At 49.0% G+C, this 20455-nt stretch overlaps 1 long non-coding RNA gene across 1 annotated transcript in view; it reads left to right on the forward strand.

The window, feature by feature from the left end:
- Positions 1-836: 836 nt before the first annotated feature.
- LOC116598797 overlaps positions 837-20455 on the forward strand; it is a 31353-nt gene continuing 11734 nt past the window's right edge. The window contains exons 1-2 of the long non-coding RNA XR_004289161.1: positions 837-1175; positions 10922-11033. This is a non-coding gene — a long non-coding RNA (uncharacterized LOC116598797). The remainder of the gene's footprint in view (positions 1176-10921; positions 11034-20455) is intronic.

Here is a 20455-nt window from a genome sequence, read left to right on the forward strand (position 1 = left end):
GGAGATACTCAATAATTCCTTTTGAATTAAAGCCTTCCAATATCACATCCATGTTAATCAATTTCCCAATTCCTAGATTCACGTGGACATTGAGGAAGGTGTGAGGGTCTTTACATTGGAAACAGAAGTCTCCCCAGAATCAATACTGAGGATGGCCCATGCTTTGTCAGTCACAGACCTCTTAAAAACTAGGTAACTAAAGCTATAAAACTCTTAGAAGAAAACCTAGGGGAGAATCTACATGACATTGGATTTGGCAATGAGTTTTTAAACATGACACCAAAAGCACAGGTGTCATATTTGATTTCCAACTAATTTAATTGTTAAATTAGAAATAGGTTGGGCCAGGTCAAAGCTAAAAACCTATGTACCGCAAAGGACATTACCAAGAGAGTGAAAAGGCAACCTGTGGAATGGAAGAAAATATTTGCAAACCTTATAGCTGATAAGAGGTTAATATTCAGAATATAGAAAGATGTTCTATAATTCAACAACAAAAAAACCAAATAACCCAGTCACAGGCAAAAGGCGAAGATTCATTTCCCCAAAGAAGACAGATGAATGGCCAATCAGCACATGCAAAGATGTGCAACCTCACTAACCATTAGAGAAATACAGATCAAAACCACAATGAGATACCACCTCACACCTCACATCCTTTGGGATAAGAGGACGACTCTTATCCCAAACCAGAAAAGACCAAGTGTCGGGAAAGATGTGGAGAAATTGGAACCCGTGTGCACTGTTGGTGGGAAAGGAAAATGGCCATTGCAGGTCCTGTGGGACACAATATGTAGGCTCCTCAAAAATTAAAAACAGAATTGCCAAATGACTCAGCAATTCCACTTTTGGGTATATACTCCCCCCGAAATTGAAATGAGGAAGTCATACAGATATTTGTATGTCTGCGTTCATAGTGGCGTTATTCCCAAGAGCCAAAGGATGGAAGCAACCCAAGTGTCCATCCACAGATGAGTGGATTTTAAATAAAGGGCATGGGTGCCCAAGGAAATATTAGTCCACCTCAAAAAAGAAAAAATCCGGACACAGACTACAACCTCCGTGAACCTTGAAGACGTTCTGCTAAGTACAAGAAACCAGCCACAAAAAGACAAAGACCGTAGGATCCCACTCACATGTGGCACCTAGAGTCATCGGATTCATAGAGACGGAAGGTAGAAGGGTGGTTGCCAGGGGCTGGGGGGAGGAAGAAAGATTTTTCAATAGATACAGTGCTTTGCTTTGGGAAGATTTAAAAAAAGCCCCAAAGATGACTGCTGGAGATGGTTGCACCATGGGAACGTGCTTCCTGCCACCGAACTATGCCCTTGAGAATGGTTAAAATGCTAAATTTTATGGTATGTCGATTTTATCACCAAAAACACTGGTCAGAGTTCAAGGCCATTTTGGGCGCCCATCTGGGCTAACATGCGGGATTTTACCTATTATTTCCCGAAGCTCACAACCTTCTTGGCCTTATCTGTGGGTCCATTTAACCCCAATGTTATGGTGAAGCCAGTCTCGTGTATCCTAAGACAGACTTCAGGTGCCCCGGTGGCCCTCCCTGCCCACTTAGGTCTCTGTCAGTGGTGCTGGTCCCTGCCTTCCCAGTGACTTTCTTTGCAGGAGCCCACTTGGCTCCAAGGAAACGGGGAAAAGGATGCAGTTTGTTGTTTTGGTAAAACCACATCTTTAAAGGAACTCAATGCTCGTATAGATATCTATCTGCCCTCTCCTCTGAGAATCCATCGGTTAGAATACAACAGGCATGGGCTCCACTTTGGTGGGGGGCGTTGGCAGGAGAGTGGGGTGGTGTCTTGTGTAAGCAAAGCATCTTTAATGTTCCTTCAGGCCCTTTCCAAAGGCCCCGGGGGCTGCTTGGAGGCCAACTCAGCTCGTCTCAAGCTTTCGGGCTACAATACTTCCCATCATGCTGCAGAAGGCCGCCTTGGGTCATATCTTGCAAAGGAAGAGCTATTAAAAAATATTCCATCTGTATTTCCTACGTGGCCCTCCATCTGGAAATATCTTTTATCTGGCAACTTTTGCAAAGGGAACTGAATCTTGAAGGAGGTCCTGGTTCTCTATTCTTCCAAAAAGTCATTTCCATCCTAACCTTCACAAGGGCCAAGCCATCGTGACTTGGTTTTGGAAACAGGAATGGCATGGGAGAGCAGCAAGTTTTTCAGGCCTGGAGGCTTCTTTTTAACCCTGAAAACACCCACGCGGAGGGCAATAGCAAAATCTAGAGAATTATTATACACACTCTCAGCTCAAACATTACTTCTTCCAGGAACCCCCTGCCCCCACCCGCCGTGACTAGATGAGGACCCCTCCCATCCCCTGTCTGATTTCACTCGCAGTCTGGATTGCAATTTGTAATTCCACATTTGGGAATTGATCGTTAAGGTACAGTCCGGCTCCCCACAAAGACGCCAAGTGCCTTCTGCTCAGAATTGAATCCAAGAGCCTCACTTAGTATCCCGCATGTAGTAAGCACCCAGTAAACATGTACTCTAAGAAGGGTCAGTGTCCTTCATAAGGTGATCCCTCCTTAGAATTAGAAAATGTGAAAACCAAGTCAGTTTTCTTTGAAACACTCAAGACCTTAAATAGTTTTAAGAATTCACTTAAGAATGAACGCATGAACAAGTGAATGAATGAAACTCACCTTGCCTGCCTCTCCGCCAGTTACATCAATCCTGGTTGAAAAATATCTCCTTCTCAGAACTGTTGTTCCTGAAAGAAAATGACAGGAACCCTCTGGAAGGGAGCTAGAAGCAGAATGGAGGGAGGGAGTCAGGGTGGGGAGGAGAAGTCTTTATCATCCGTTAGAGAAAGGTTTGCACGGGTCCTTGATAAAGTAGGGACAAATGTCCCCAGGGCCCTCTGATAGCTGTGTGTCCTTGATAGTGTGACTGGGTGGGCATAAGGGCAAAGGGATGGATTCTAACGGTTTCTTCACTGGTTGAAAAGGCTGCTTCCTGCCGAACTTGTTTTTCTCCGTTATAAACCAGCTCAGCCTATAAATGGGAAGGAGTGGCCAGCTTCTCCCAACGTGCGGGGTGGGGGGTGGGGCGGCTTGTGTCTCAGGAACTGTGCGGCTTTTCAAGTTGGGTGCTCCCGCCGGTGGGACATGACGAGGGTTCTGCCTGGGTCTCATACTTTGCAAACCTCACATCACTTTGGGTCACAGAAATCCTCCCCCCGTGTCTAAATTAGAAAGGGCAAGTAGCCAGGCTCCCAGCTGATAGGGGAGGAAAGGAGGCCAAAGCCCTTCCAAGTCTTAATCCTGCTGAAACGAGAGGGCCCTAGGACACTTAGTCATTGAACCCTGGCATTATTGCTCAGAAGAAGGTCTTTAGAGAATTCATTTTTCAAGAGGAAGTGTTCCATTAGGTGGAAATCTACTCAGAGGCTGTATTAATTACATAGTAGCTTTTGTGGGATTTGTCTTTTGAGTAATTCAGACAGAAGATTACAGTTATGGATAGATGGGCCTGCTGCTGCCAATGATAACTACCTTTTATTGAGCATGTATTATGTGCCAGGCATTTGATATGTTTTTATCTTATTTAATCCTAAGAACAACCTTCTGAGATCAGTGGTAGTAGTATCTCATTTTATAGGTAAGGAAACTGAAGGTCAGAGAAGTTCAATACCTAGCTCAGGGTCACACAACTACAGAAGGGCGGGAAATGGGATTGGAACGTAGGTCTTTGGACTCCATACTCTCACTCTTACCCACCATGTTAGTGTTTCCCAAATTTCTGACATTTGCTTATTAACTACCCATGTCCACAGGCCCACACCAAGTTGACCAGATCAAAGTCTTCAAGGGCCTTAGAGAGTCCCTCTCTGGACACCAATCTAAAGTAGACTTTTCCCCACATACCAACACACCACTATTTTATTTTCATCATGGTACTTATCATTACCTGATATTTTTTCTTTCTTTCTTTCTTTTTTTTTTTTAGATTTTATTCATTTATTTGACAGAGAGAGAGATCACAAGTAGGCAGAGAGGCAGGCAGAGAAAGGAGGGGGTGGGGAAGCAGGCTCCCTGCTGAGCAGAGAGCCGGGTGCAGGGCTCGATCCCGAGATGATCCTGAGATCATGACCTGAGCCGAAGGCAGAGGCTTAACCCACTGAGCCACCCAGGGGCCCCCTGATATTTTCTTATTTGTGTATTTGCTTATTGTCTTTCTTTCCCCTGAGTGGAGGGACAAGGTACTCAAAGTTTTGTCTCCGGATTGCTAAATAGAGGGTAGTACCTTGTTAGTATTTAATACATATTTACTGATAGATTAGCTGACATCATAGATATGCCCACTAACATAACATGATAATAAATAGTAAGTTATATTAAGAAGGATACTGAGTCTAGAGCCAGGTTCTAGGGGAAGAGAATCATTACTACGCACCAGTGTCTCCCAAGGCTGTGGGATGTGGAAATGTTGGCGCATGGGCCATCCAGAGAAAGTCAGTCCCAAGATAATTAAGTGCTAGATGACACAGCAGATCAATGGGAGAGCCAGGTACAGCGTAGTCTCACCTCCCCCCCCACCCACCAGATCTTTACCTTTTCCCTGAGAAGTCAATGTGATGGAGAATTAGTGCATGGTTAATAGGGAGGGGCTGACCAGAAATGCAATCTGATTGGATTAAAGAGAAATTAGAGTGGGGACAGGAATGGAAAGCTTTCTGCAGGAAGGAGAAATTTATTTGCCCCTTGAGTGAATATCTGGAAATTTCCTTTGTGTCAGACTTACACTCTGAGCTTTACCTAGACTGGGTAATTGCTTTTTCTTTGCAACACCCTAATGAATTAAGTAGCATGACCACAACTTTATGGATGAGGAAACTGAGTCACGGAAGGGCTAAGAAACTTGTTCCAGGTCAGAGAGCTGTAAGGACTGATTAGGGATTAACAGCTAGGGATTCCAAAGGTAGTTCCCCTCACCAAGCCTGCAAGCAGAGCAGGTGTGCCCAGCAGCAACAGCCCCAGTAAGGGTCTTGGGATGGGGTCAGGGTTGGTGCTGTGTTTCCTGTGTAGCGATGGAATAATGACAGGTTCAGGTTTTCTTTTGATATAGTTATGGTCCAAAATGGCAACCTGTTGGCCGAATGCCCCACACCTGAGCCATGATCGCAAGCAACTCAAAGGTTTGTTACCGTCTCTGGCATTGGCAAAACTGGGGGAGTCTCTGGGTGAGGGGCCCAGTGATAAGAGGACTCCTTGACACTTGTGGGAGTAGAGAGCCTGATCCTGGGGACACAGACATAGGTCAGGAGCCCACCTGTTGAAAAATACAGGAGGCGGTGGAGGGAGGCAGATTAATTTCAGGCTGGCTTTTGTTAATCTGCTTGTCTGTGGGCTGTACCCATTTGACATAGCCTACTCAGCATGTCACTTCCCCATGCTGGAAGAAGGGCCCCTTGGGACAAGGTCACATCAGCCTGCAGGGGACATCCAGTTCCTGGGAAGTTCAGAGTACTTCATGCAAAATTTGGTTTGGGTTTGGTGTTGCATTTGTGGGGCGATTTGGATGACTTTATTTATCTGTATAGAGCAGGAAGTTCCCCTGAGAGCACATACGTGCTCCTGGGCAGCCAGCCCCCTGGAGCTGGTGCGTTATGTGCCGGGCGGGCTCTTAGGGATTTTTGCCCTTCAGCAAAACCCTCAAGGGCCGCCTCTGTTTGTCATATGGGCCTGTAGAACCTTGGACATTTCCTCTGCTGCCTCTGCTATTTTCGGGGTGTAATCGAGTTGTGAGCCCTTAGTCCCAATCCTCGAGCTCCAGATGTCACTCTTATCTGCAGGGTGGTGTGTAGGAAAATGGCTCATCACCTTCAATTAGGGACTGGGACCAGCCATCACGGGGTGGCGGGTAAATGTCGAGGAGGGGGTCAGAGTTAGCAGAGTGTGCGAGGGAGTTTGGCCACCAGGAGGGGATTATCTAGAGGAGAGGCACAGGCGGACCAGCTTCCCTTTGGGGTTTCTAATCACTCACGTTTCTTTCTTTCTTTTTTTTTTTTTTAAAGATTTTATTTATTTATTTGACAGAGAAAGATCACAAGTAGGCAGAGAGGCAGGCAGAGAGAGAGAAGGAAGCAGGCTCCCTGCTGAGGGGCGAGCCCGATGCTGTACTCAATCCCAGGACCCTGAGATCATGACCCGAGCCGAAGGCAGCGGCTTAACCCACTGAGCCACCCAGGTGCCCCATCACTCACGTTTCTTTAGTATGTGGACCAGCACAGGGCCACGGGTCTTGACATGCCGTGCAGCCGTAGGAAGACACAAACACATCCTTATGCCTTTGGATACTTGCATGATCTGGACTCATGGGTCAGGGACCAGAATTGATACCATCCGTCAATGTCCTGTCCATTCTGGTCCAGGATAGCACACGGTAAGACCTAGGAGTCTCGACCAGTAGCATTCCCACTGGTGGTTTTGTGGGCCTTTTTCATGGGCTTGAGGTCACTCAGCATGGTGCAAATAAGAGGGTGGCTTGCTCCTGGGGTCAGAGCATACCTGACATTGCAGGAGGTCTAGCCATTGGGATGTGGCCTTGACCATGTATACATACAGATTAACCTGGGGCTAGCCATAAGCAGTAGGCCTGCTTGAGGAGGTCTGGGAGGGCAAGTCTTAGTCATAGTGGAAGTGGGGTTCATTGTGCCCTGTGGGAAGGGTGGGGGAAGACAGAGTTATAACTTTGGGGGTCTGTCTGGTGTTCACCTCTTTACTGGTGAGTGAGGGATCCTCGTGGGGAAAATTCCTATGCTCCGGCAGGAGGTGTTGGAAGATGATGTGGGTGATGGGGTCCTTATCCTCTTAGAACCATTGGTGGGCTGGGCCATGGTCATTATCGGAATCCCTGGGCCAGAAGAACTCTGGAGCCACGTCCAGGTCATGGAGGCATGTGTTGGTACTGGGAAGGCTGTCACGAAGATGCACAATGCAGGAGAGCATAGGGGACACTGACCTACGCGCTAGGCAGCCAGCTGGCCACGAGAGCTGGGGCAAAGACATCCTGGGCCGGGGAGCGCTGAGAGTGCGGAACCACCCTCCGTCTTGTCTCTCCTGGTGGCTGCTTGGGGTAACGAAGCGTGCCTGGCCTGTGGTGCTGCGGGAGAAGAGTTAGGCGCTCCACACAGATAGCGATTAGACCGTGGGTGCCATACTGCCCAGGTGTCCTGGCACGGGGCACCCCAGACCGAGGCCAGTAGCCCGATCAGGCACAGCCGGCTAGTGATAACCTAAAGGTTCGACAAGAACATTTTCCAGTGTTTAGACTCCGCATTCAGGGCTGCATTTTTTTTTTTTTAAAGATTTTATTTATTTGTGTGACACAGAGAGGGGGATGGGGGAAGAGCAAGCACAAACAGGGAGAGGAGCAGAGGAAGGGGGAGAAGCAGGCTCCCTGCTGAGCAGAGAGCCCCATGTGGGACTCGATCCCAGGACCCTGGGATCATGACCCGACTTTATCAACTGAGCCACCCAGGTGCCCCAGAGCTCCCCTTTATAAGGCTGCAGGGCATCCATCCATACCCCCCAGCTCTGGGTGGCTGGCCTCGCTTCAGCGTCCTGTCATGGGATTAGATAACCTCAGGTATGCTATTTTAGAATAATGCAGAATGGGGCGCCTGGGTGGCTCAGTGGGTTAAAGCCTCTGCCTTCAGCTCTGGTCATGATCCCAGGGTCCTGAGATCAAGCCCCGCATCAGGCTCTATGCTCATCGGGGAGCCTGCTTCCCCTTGTCTCTCTCTGCCCGCCTCTCTGCCTGCTTGTGATCTCTGTCTGTCAAATAAATAAATGAAATTTAAAAAAAAAAAAAAAAAGAATGCAGAATAATGCTTTGGCATTTTGCCTTTCTCCGAGAGCCACATGGTGACATGTGTTAGTCCAGGTGCTGCCAGTACGTCCCTGTGAAAAGGGCCTGAAATTAACCAGTCTTTAAAGCTATCTCAAGTCCCATCATGGAGGATGTTTGAGGGGATGGTGATGCCTGCTCTCTGGGCTGACAGAAAAGTAGCATTGGGGATTTTGCCATTCTGTCTATGGCTGATAGGTCCCGGGCGATTCTCTGCCTTGGCTCCAGGCACCAACCCTCCGTGGACTAGGCTCCGGCAGGAAAAGGATAGAGTAAGGGGGGTAGTCCAGGAACCGTGCACGGCAGGAAGCTGAACGTGGGAATCATGACCTGGAGCCCGGGTCTCCCATCAGAACTAGTAAAGGCAGATGAGGGCATTTTGTTGGAGGTGACGGGTCCCTAGAGGCAGGTCTCGAGGGAGAGAAAAGCAGTATAAGGAAACTGATTTGGGAAACCTGGGCCATTTTTGCAACTCTAAGAGAAGACACAAGGTTGTGGAGTCCACGGGACCGTGGTGGGAAGGGTGAGCCAGTCATAGGCAGGCGTGTCTCCCACGGCTGGGGCCTCCTGGCTGGCCCAGGGAACCTGGGGTAAGGGCCTATGATCATCGGCTTGCCACTGGGAGTTCAGTTAGGGCTCCCCAGTCACTCTGCTGGGAGTGACATTCTTCCACGCCCAATTCTCTCTGCACAAGGATTCAATACTTCTGGGAGAGAAGTAGAGAAGGAGTGGGAATGGTAAGTGCAGCACCGCATTGGGGAGACCCTGAATGTCAGCCTCTGAGAATGTGCCTTTAATGAGCTATTTATTGATCCTTTGAGGGCTTTCGAGACGGGGTGGAGGATGTGACTGGCTCTCATTGGGTTGGATTGGGATGAGAGGGCGGGATTTGGGGCCGCTCCTTGAGGACATTCAACATCAGAGAAGGGTTGAAGAAAGGAGGTATGGAGCAGAGGGAATGAGCAGGTGGGCAAGGGCAGGAGGGACACTGCATGACTGGGCAAGGCTTGTCTGCAGGAGACCAGGGAGGAGCAGCCTGGGCAGCTCCAGAATCATCTAGAACAGCCCCACGGATGGAGCACTTACTCCCTGCCACACCCGACCAGGGGCAAATATATAATATATTATTTATTTTCCAGTAAGTGGGTGAGGTACATGTGACTAGCCTCTTGCTCCTGCCCCATCCACACAAGGCATTCTCCATGCAGCTGCTAGAGGGATCCTTTTATGACCCATGTCACGTCACCTCCCTCCTGTGCCTGGAGCCTTTCAAAACTCTCCTGCTTGCCCAGAGCAAGAGCCAGAGCCCCGTGAGGCCCTCCATGCCTGGTCCCACTCATTTGCATGTCCTCTCTCCCCCACCCCTCACCTCTCTGCTTCAGCCACACAGGCTCTCTTTGTCACTCTTCAACCTCTAGTTCTGGGGCCTTTGCTCCTTCCCTCTCCCTGGAACATTCTTCCCCAGGTGTTGGGTCTCCTTATTAGAAATCTTTACCACCCAAGTAAGACACTGCCTGGCCTGACCACTCCACCGCCTTTCCCTTCACACCGCATATCACCACTGGACATACATTGGACATACGTTTGTTTACTGCCTTATTAGCCTAGCCTCTCTCTCCCTCCCTCTCTAGGTTAGAGTTTGCCATCCAGACACGAGCAATGTTTGTTGGGTTCACATCTATGTATTTCTAGAGCCTAGGATATTTCCGACCACATACAGATACCCAATAAATGTTTACTGAATGGATGGATAGTATTATAATCCTGATTTGATGGAAGCAGAAACTGAGGAACAGAAGGGGTAAACAATTTGTCCAGGGGGCAGCCAGTAGCAGACAAAGCTAGGATTCAAGCCCAGAAAAGTCTGACCATAAAGACGGTTCTTCTCCATTAGGATACAGCACCCCCGAGGAGTTTTAGACCTTGGTAACAAAGAAATCATGACTTTTCTTGTTGTCGTTGTTGTTTTTTTTAAGATTTTATTTTTTAAGTAATCTCTACACCCAAAGTAGAGGCTTGAACTTACCACCCTGAGATCGAGAGTCACATGCTCTATGAATTGAGCCAGCCAGGTGCCCCAAGAAACCAAGTTTTTTTTTGTTTTTTTTTTAAAAGGTTTTATTTATTTATCTGAAAGAGAGAGAATGAGAGAGAATATACGAGAGGGAGAAGGGTCAGAGGGAGAAGCAGACACCCCGCCAAGCAGGGAGCCCAGTGCGGGACTAGATCCTGGGACTCCAGGATCATGACCTGAGCTGAAGGCAGTCGCTCAACCAACTGAGCCACCCAGGCATTCCAGAAACCAAGTCTTTAATCAACAGACATGGGGCACTTCTAGGGGAAGAACAGGTTTGGAAGGTGATGGGGGGGGATGACAAATTCCTTCTGGACTCAGGTTTTCCTTTGAGTCTCGTTGGACCTAAGTGTCCATGGGTGGCCATTCGATCATTTCCTGTATGCCAGGTGCTGTGTTAGACACTAAGGACTTAAAAATCAACAAGACACAATCCCCATCGTGAGCTCACCATCCAGGGGTGGAGTGTCAAGGGAAGATTTACTGAATTCATGGAGCGGGAGCTAACCACCAGCCGACCAGAGTGCGGAGCTGGGCGCACAGCCAGACTCCGGGCCAGGCCCCGGCTGAGCGGCAGCATCTCACCACCATGTTCATGTGTTCCACAGTCGCTGAGCTCTCGGGTCGTGACAGATGAAGTGGTGACATTAGAAATACAGAAACGGGTCAGATAAGGGCCCATCCTCAGGAGCTCACAGGAGCAAGGAGGAGGCGAAGACCTCCTTCTTACTGATTCATTCGCCAGCTAGGAAACGAGTGCGCACCATGTGCCAAACATCCCTAGGCTCTGGGTGCAGGACAATGAACAGAGCGCGCACTAGCCCTACCCTCAAGGGGCTGACAGCTCATGGCAAGTCATGAAGTGATATTACCAGTACTGTTATGAAGAATAATGACAGTGACTAACAAAGCCTGAGCACCAGCTACTATCCAAGCACTTACACGATTTATTTCATTTACTCCTCAGGATGACCCCGCGATTGCCCGTTACCGATGAGGACACTGAGCCTGCCGTCTCCCTAAAAAGTCTATGGTTTTCTGGGAGTGCAAAGGACAGCATCACTAACTTTACTGATAAGGTCAGAAAACGCCTTCCAGGAGATCGGGTTTTTCAGGGGGGGATCTAAGGGAATAAGGGTTTTCTCTAACCAGAAACATTGGGGCGGGAGTCTGGAACAATGAAAGCCCAGCACCCACTTCAAAGGGAGGTTTGCAAGAAAAGACGCGTGGAACCCTAGCCCCGTGACTGGCCCAGAGCAGAAGCTCTCATGCATGTGCCTCCCTTCACTGGTCTCCAGGGTGGTAGGAATGTGTGACCCCTGTCCCCACGCACCCTGGGTTTTTAAAAGATACCCTTCAAATTATAACCTTCTTGGAGGCTGAGGCCTCTCTGAGGCACTCTGTTACAGAATTCAAATGTGTTTGAAGAAGCTAGTGAGGGCAGTGCCCCAGCCCCGCTTCATTGCGTAAGTCGTGTACACACACACACACACACACACACACACACACACATACACGCAGGCACACACGCACAGAGTTGCTGGGGAGATCATGGTAAACACCAGCCCCAGCCTCTCTTTTGGATCACAATAGCTGAGTGGTCTCCTTTTGTGGCTGGTGCAGAGGAACAAATTAGATGGTAGTAGTTCCCGAAGACATTAACAAGCACCCTGCTCACCCAGTGAGTGTTTGAGTCCCGGGGGCAGGTGAAGGGGGTCTCCACTTCTCTGCCTGTGAACAGAAGCTCTTCCTCCCTCAGACAGAAGCCCGACTGCCCAGAACACCCGGGGAGGGGGCCGCGGAGCTTAAGGGCTCATGCCCCTTTCAGAATAGTTTTCTTTTATTTATTTATTTTTAAAAGATTGTCATTTATTTATTCATTTGACAGAGAGAGAGAGACAGCAAGAGAGGGAACACAAACAGAACGAACAGGAGAAGGAGAAGAAGGCTTCCTGGCAAGCCAGGAGCCCCATGCAGGGCTCGATCTCAGGACCCTGAGATCCTGATACCTGAGCTGATACCTGATACCCGAGCTGAAGGCAGATGCTGGGCGCCCCCAGAATAGTTTTCTTTTAAAAGACAAATGAAGGGCACCTGGGTGCCCCCGTGGGTTAAGCCTCTGCCTTTGGCTCAGGTCATGGTCTCAGGGTCGTGGGATCGAGTCCTGCATCGTGTCCTCTGCTTGGCCGGGAGCCTGCTTCCTCCTCTCTCTCTGCCTGCCTCTCTGCCTACTTGTGATCTCTTTCTCTCTCTCTGTCAAATAAATAAATAAAATCGCTTAAAAAAAGTTTAAAAGACAAATATAATGACCCCTTCTGGCCCTCTGAGGAAGGAGAAGTTCCCTTGCCATACATTCATCAGAGCGTTGGTCCAGCCTACTCACCAGCAGATGATGCAGTCCTGGGGGCTTCCTGGATCGGATGGCAGTGGCCTGCCTCTCCCACGCCCTCTCAGCTAATGGCCCTGCTTTGCACCTGTTCCTCCCCAGGAGGCCCTGGCACCTCAGTGCCCGCTCCCCGTGCCACCTCATCTGTCTGCCAGGACACCCGCAGGCCCTTGTGCACAGCAGAGCCTGCTCCATGGCCTGGGGCTGGGGTTGGGGTGGGGGTGTTTCCTTCTTACTTCTGCTCAAGACCAGTTGTGAGCTAGGCCTGTTGCAAACCCCCGGTTTGGAGCCCTGGGTCTGGTGGTGGCCTGATCGTCTCTCCGATAGGGTGGAACCTTCACTCTTGCAGTGAGTTCTCAGACCAGACATGTTCTGTGCAGAATCCCTAGGTCTTCGGGAGGTGGTCTTCTGCGCTGTGCCCAACAGCAAGCCCCACAGGCCCGCATCCCAACTCGGACCCCCAGCCTCTGGCTCAGAAAGTAAGAGAATGCTCTGGATCTGGATCTGGAACCGGCTCCAGCAGACCCTCCAAATGCAAGAAGCCATCTTTTTGTTTTGTTTTGTTTTTTAAGATTTTATTTATTTATTTGACAGAGACAGATCACAAGTAGGCAGAGGCAGGCAGAGAGAGAGTGAAGCAAGCTCCCTGCTGAGCAGAGCCCGATGCGGGGCTCAATCCCAGGTCCCTGAGATCATGACCTGAGCCGTAGGCAGAGGCTTAACCCACTGAGCCACCCAGGCGCCCCAAGATGCCGTCTTTAACCTTGGTCATTCATCACTCTCTCTCTCTCCCCTGCACCATCAGCCAATACTTACTTTTCCCTCTTGCTCAGGGCAGCACCGTATTTATTACTTCAGTAACGGGACGCTGTAGGCTCACACAGACCTGGGTTTGAATCCTGGATCTGCCACCTACGAGCCAGCCAACCTGGGTATGGGGTATGCAGTCTTTCTGACCCTCATTTCTAAACCAGGGACCTCTGTACCTGCTATGTCGGGTTGCCGGATGGGTTACACGAGATAATGCAAGGAAAGGGCTTGCACAATTGTCGCTATTGCGTAACGAGTGCCGTGTGGGTTCACCCGGTGAGAATTTCAGGCCTGGATTTGATCACCTCCTAATTAGATATTAAATTCTAAGCTGGTTCTTCTTTCGAACCCCTCGGGGCCCTGAACAATTACGGGCATAAAGTCGCTCATAAGCCGTAGAGAGCACTGGATAAAGCAGACTCCTGTGGCTCCCTTCCCTTGCCTTTCCATTCAGGCTCTTATCAGCTTCTCCGCTGCCCTGTCTCTTGGATCCCGGGCTCTGGGGCCACTCCAGGCTCTCCTTTCTCCGTGCTCCCTCCCCTCGCGCTCACTGGCTCTTGAAGGCCTGGTGTGCATGTGACTGTTGAGGTTCCCGAAATGGCTGCTTCCTGGCCTGGGCCTTGTCTGTCAGCTGCCTCCCACCACCAGCACCATCTGTCTGAGGGGCCAGGCCCCATCCCAGGGTGACAGCTCACCAGGCCTCACCCCATGTCTCTCCCAGCATTAGCAGCCCACCCTGGCCCAGAGATATCTTTTATAGCTGATCTCTGGCGGCACCTCCTACCTTCCAATTAGGAGCTTGTCAACACCGTGGCCATCACTCTTCCTGCAACGGCTGACAACACAGATGCCTGCCGGGGCTGCTCTGGGAGAATGAAGCAAAATTATTTCCATGGTGGAGGTAGTGCTGAGCACAAAAGTTGGAATCTGGGCAAATCTGAATATAGTCCAGCCTCCTTCTGCCATGTCTCAGCCTCTTTGAATCCTCAGCACCAAGCTCAGGGCTTGGTATACAGTCGGTACTCAATACAGGAACGTGAACGAACTGCAGAGGCCAAGGAGACGTTTTCTCGCTAGTGGATTCCCTGTCTCCATGCTTGTTGATATCCAGTTCATTTCCTTCTACCTGCAATTCAGAAAGTTAACTCATGACCAATACATCATAATGTTTGCTTTGCTTTATTGAAAATAAATTGATACCAGAGTCGAGGACTGCCTGATCCTTTTGTCCACCCTTTTCCACTTTCTCTGAATCTTAGGATCATGGCGAAGCTGACTGATGTTCAGGGCCATTTTCAGAAACTAGAGCTGGAGTTACGACACAATCTAGCATTTTTCTTATCTGGCAGTGTGGTCTGGTGGTTTGCGCGGCAGCTCTGTGAGTCGGAAGTCTGGTTTTCTATTTCTGGGGCTCAAGGGAAACCATGCAACAACAGTCTTTGCAGCCCCACTCACTCCTGCTTTCTCTTTCTCTTGTGCCCTCTAATGAGTAAGACCTGGGATGGCTTAGCCGCAGTCAGTAGTTCAACAAGGAAAGGAAATGCACCGCCCTTCTGGCCGCTGCTTCGGCCTCTGAGGGGTGGTAGAGAGAGGAAAGCTGTAATCCAGGCACATGGAAAGTGAGGGTGGTTCCCAGGAGAGTGGTTAGGGGCAGAGAGTACGAGGATGCAGTGATGGCAGATGGGACCACAGCAAACGAGACCTTCCCTCTTGCCCCAGTGCAGAAGCCTGAAACCACGAGGGCCCTCGGGGGTGGAGGGTTGGGGATGGAGATCTCCTCTACACTACCTCCCCCGCAACTAAGGAGCACCCTGTGTGCTTGGAAAAGGAGGCGACAAGGAATCACCCCTGCTGTGCCCTCCAGGGAGCAAATCCTCAGGAAAGCCTTCCTGAGGGGTTATCTGTGTCCAGTCAGCCTAGCAGAGTTAGACGCACAATGTCCTGGAATTCCACCTCCCCCCAGACTTAAAAATACATGGAAATTTGAACAGCCTTGAAATGCATAGAAAACGTGCGGCATTTGATCAAATCATCCCACTGGAACTAGGCAAGTTCTGGGCTCGATCTAGAAAGAATAGGGCAAGCTGGGGAGGAAAGCGTCATTCAGCATGCCATTTCCTTCCTCATTTCTACCCCACTGATCTGTAGGTCTCAATTCCTGCTACTGTAGTTGCTGTTTTAACAACCAGGAAGCTATGAGACCTTTTGGGCTATCTTCAGAGTGACACCCTGCATAAGGTTTGAGGCTGAGCCTTGGGCTGGGCGATCTGATGGCATTTATCACGGGCTGACAATTGCTTTGGGGTTCTGAGGGTTTTCTCTCTCCCAGCATGGTTCAGATGGTAGGTTTTCCTTTTCCAGTTAACGGTATGTGCATTATTCAGAGCATCTGACTACGGTGGGAATAGGGTGCTTTGTGAGATCCCAGTGGTAACGCAGAGGCCAACTATGTTGCATGGTTTGGGTGTTTTAAAGAAAAAAACAGGGGCACGTAGGTGGCTCAATGGGTTAAGCATTTGCTTTTGACTCAGGTCATGATCCCAAGGTCCTGGGATAGAGCCCCTGAGTTGGGCTCCCTGCTCAACAGGGAGTCTGCTTCTCCCTCTCCCTCTGCCCCTCCCCACCCCCACCCACCCTCCTACTCATGCTCTCTCTCTTTCTCAAATAAATAAATAAAATCTTTTAAATAAATAAATGAGAAAAAAAGAAAAATGATCTCTCTGGAAGAGCAACACTAAGGACACAAGCATTGCAGTTAGAAAAACCTGGATTTGCATTCTGGCTCTGCCCCTTACTTGGGCAATCCATTTCCTCTCTTCGCCTCTACTGTTCATCTCTAAATGGGGGCGATTAAGATCCTCTTCAGGCCCTTGTAAGGATTTAGTAAGATATACAACTGGTGTAACTGCTGGCACATAGTGAGTTGTAATTTATTGTCCCTCTGCCCTAAAGTGCACCGGAGACTTATTTTTAAAATATTAAAAGGCAGGTTTTCACGGTGGAGATTTCTCTCCAGCCTGTTGATGTTCATGGAGAAAAAAACAAAACAAAATAAAACCAAAAACAAACAACAAAACAAACAAAAAAACACAAACCTTGTAATTGGCAAAGGCTATCAAAGTGTCAGAGCTGGTTTTAGGATGGGGATCAAGACCAGGGATGTCTTCCTGTTAAGTGGAGCCTAAAGCTAACTAACCGAGAAGCTCCACCAGACAGCAGCGAAGAGCCAAGCTCTTGTCTCATTCTCTTTCTGATGTGTTTATCATCTTTACGTATCAGACAGGGTAACTGAAACGGGGGGCAGACAAGTCTGAACCAGTCTGGTGGACCCATGGAGCACCCTCTCCCACCCGGGACTGAATTAATTGCAGGACCAAGCTCCCTGTCCCAAGGAGAGGCAAAGTTGAGTGACATTCATCTCATTCAAGGACAAGGACTAACTAACAGTGGACAGAGGGAGGGTGGAGGTGTTTCTGAGGACAATTATGGCTCCCCCAGTGGAGTCCTAGGACAAGAGAACTGTAGTAAAAGGGAATGAAAATTGCATCAAAGGCTTTTCCTTGAAACATCTGCAGACCAGCAAGACACAAGGTCCTGGGGCCAGCTGTTTGGTTGTAAGCAAAGATGGCCCTGATGGCTTCACATGGAAAGGGCCAGTTTTGGTTGCCTTGGTTTCAGACAACACTACCCAATCTTTTTTTTTTTCTTGGTTTTCCATGGAATAACAGTTAAACTTTGCTTAGTTTTTATTTGGAGGCAATAAAAATATTAGTACTTTACGAGACTACAAAATATATCCAGAAAAAAATAGAAGCCTGACGCTCTAATCCACATCTCTGAATCAAAGCAACCTTGCCTTGTATCTGTTTTTAAGAGAACAGATTCTAACTAAAACAGATATTAGTATTTTGTCAAGATTCATTAATAGGAATTGAAGTAGATTATATACTGAAGATAATAGTATGTAGAAGGAAACCGGGTCTAATGTTAAAGTCATTCACAGACTCTCTCACACATCCATTCATCGAACCCATTCCTTGAAAGCCTATTACGTGTTGGATAGCAAAAACGTCTTTGTGCCCTCAGCATGTATGAGTCCACAAAACATTCCTGGGGATTTGCTCCCCAGACTATTGAGGCCGTGGGGGGAGGGGTGGACAGGTCTGGAGCCCTCCCAAAGCAGGAACTGAGGGAGTTCATCAAATCCTGCTGGGTTCCTACCTCCAAGCCTTTATTTGCAGGCTGCTATGGTTTGGGACCACAGCGTTCATCTGTAAAACGAATCGGCTCAACCAAATGATCTCAAAGATTTTTTTTTTTTTTTTAAGATTTTATTTGTTTATTTGACAGAGAGAGATCACAAGTAGGCAGAGGGAGAGAGAGGGGGAAGCAGGCTCCCTGAAGAGCCAGATGTGGGGCTTGATCCCAGGACCCTGAGATCATGACCCAAGCCAAAGGCAGAGGTTTAACCTACTGAGCCACCCAGGCGCCCCAATCTCAAAGATCTTTATTTTGTTTATTCCTCTACACACTGAAAATTTCAAGTCCTTATAAATAAGCAATTATGAATTATGAAAAGGATGTATTAACAGCAGCTTCTGTAACTTCGGGATCCAGTTTGATGGCTTTAGCTGAGAAGTTTCTGAGATTTCCACCTCTCTCACCCCCTCTGTTGCTCTTTGCGGCCAGATCAGGCACTACTTTGCTTCAGGTCCTTGCTGCCTGGTGGATTTACAGGACCAGAAAAGATAGCAATTCTGGATTTCTAAGAGAATTCACCTGGTTTTAAATGTAGGCTAATAATTCAAAAATATTTTTTAAACCCTGCCTGGGCCAACACTGTGTATCTTTAAAAAAAGGGCGGGGGGGGCACCTGGGTGGCTCAGTGGGTTAAGCATCTGCCCTAGGCTCAGATCATGATCCCAGAGTCCTGGGATGGAACCCCACATGGGACTCCCGGCTCAGCAGGGAGTCTGCTTCTCCCTCTCTCCGTCCCCTCACTTGTGTTGGCTCTCGCTCTCTCAGAAATAAATAAATAAATAAATAAATAAATAATCTTTTTTAAAAGTTAAAAAATTAAAAATAAACAACAACAAAAAAACCCAAATCAGCCCACCAACTTTGACCAACGCTACCAGTAACAGACAACACCCAGCATGCCGGGCCTGAGTCACTCCCCAGGTGTGCTCACCTGGCCCAGGAAGCAGGAGCAGAGAGGAAGCCGGAAGCGGGGCTGCCAGCCCACGTGATGCCTTAGGAAGAAGTGGAAGAGGCTGCCCGCCTTCTTCTAGGCAGATGTACAGCTTAGAGACTAGGAAACAGGTTGTATCTCAACCCAGCTCCTACAATTGACGGCACAACCACGACAAAGGCCGGCGTGGGAGCTCTTGTTTTACGGAACTGACTGAGGTAGGGCATTAAGGGGTCCCTCCACACACTTAAAGTTACCATCAGAAGTTCAATGGCTGAGCTCTCCAGTATCGTAGCCACCAGCCATCCAGGGCTGTCTAAATGTATATTGAAATGAAATAAAACTAAAAATTTCATTCCTCAGTCATACTAGCTACATGTTAAATGTTCAATAGTTACATGTGGCCAGTGGCTGCCATATTGGAAAGTGCTAATATGGAACGTTTCCATTACAAAATGTCCTCTTGTATTGTTCTATGGGATTCCTTTCAGTTCTGTTAGCCACTTCTAAGTCTTGATCAGCTTACCTTCCTTGCCTCCCTCTTGCTGCTCCCATCGTGGGCTGCCCTCTCCAACCCTTCAGACCATTCATCATGTTCCCAATATTCTGGGTCATGTGCAGTCCCCCTACTTTTTGTTCATGGGCTCCCCTCTTCCTAAAATGTCCCTCCTTTACCAATCACTACCCAGGTCATACGCTGACCTCCAATATCCCCTGGGTAGATACTGTTTTCTCTTGAGAGCTTCCAGAGTGGCACATTCATCTCACTGATTCTAATCAGATGTTTGCCTCTCTTGTCTCACCTGCTCGTCGTGTGCCCTGGAGGGCAGTCACCTGCCTTATTCGTCTCTGTGTCTCCAGGGCTTAGGTGAGAAAGACCTTCAGAGCTGCATCTCTGGAAGGAAAAGTTTCCTGAACACTATCATGTAGGCTCCGAGGGTGACGACTGCGTAATATATCTGTACATAAAATGCTTTGAGCTTTGCAGGTGGTGCACTGCGTTCACCTTCTCTGAGCCTCGGAGCACGGGTAGATGGACACTATTTCCCCCAGCCCTCGGGTGAGGCAACAGAGGCTTGGAGATGGGCCGTCATCCAAGATGACTCAGAAATGACCAAGCAACATTTGGCCAGAGGTCTTCCTGCCTCTGCTTTGAGGGAGTGGTCTGGGGACGGAGCCTGGCAGACCTGCCTTGGCTTCATAGAGCTATAGGACAGGAGCTAGGAAAAGTCGCTCCGGAGAAACAAGGGTTCAGGGCAGCTGCTCATGGATGTGTGCCCCTTTGTACCCACACCTCCTTCTCCTTCCCCAGAGGGAGAACCTGTCGTTGGGACGCTTGCACAGGCTTCATTCCTCTGGGTGTGACTGGACCAGGCCAGGAACCCCCATGTGACTCCTCCTTTTCCTCCCTAACGGCCATGTGTCACTTCCCACTAACTCGGGCACAGCAGAAAGGCCAATTTAACACTGGCTGGGAGAGAGAAGGTGTCCCCAACCCTCCCCTTTGCCTTAACTCCAGGTCGAAGGCTCTAATCTCCCCTCTGTCCTCAGAGCCACCATTTCCACAGCAGACCTAGGTGAGCTGGGTAGTTTTATGATGACATAAAAATATATATATATTTCTTTCCAGCAAGAAGTTTGAGTGTCATGACTAACTCTGGGCATCTCATTACTGAAGCTCTTCCTGCCTAGGGAGAGACATTTTGTACTCAAAAATGCATTAAAAAGAGTGGACAGAATAGGGGAAGGAAGCCCAGGTTGAAAGGCACAGCCTGCCCCCCCCACCCCCCGGCCCCACCCAGGTCCCCCTCTTCCTTCACAGGCAGCACCGAGGAAAGACAGCAATCATCGTCAAAGCATGAGTCTGACCTCCGGCCACGTCCGTTTCTGTTTTTCCACCCTTGCCCTCCTTCCTCTTTTCATTCTCATTTTCTTGCTTCCTATTTCTCTCTTCTGCCATACACCTTCGGTCTCCCTGAGTTCCCCAGGTACTGCGTGGTCCCTCGGGGGTGCGCTCTGTGCAGAAAATACTTTGATGTGTCTCTCATGCCCCAGCTGACCACCTCTGCCTCCCTCTTCAACCTACTGCAAAGTCTCTGCTTTATGCTTTGAGG

The sequence above is a fragment of the Mustela erminea genome, chromosome 9 (genome assembly GCF_009829155.1).
Source record: "Mustela erminea isolate mMusErm1 chromosome 9, mMusErm1.Pri, whole genome shotgun sequence".
Taxonomy (NCBI): domain Eukaryota; kingdom Metazoa; phylum Chordata; class Mammalia; order Carnivora; family Mustelidae; genus Mustela; species Mustela erminea.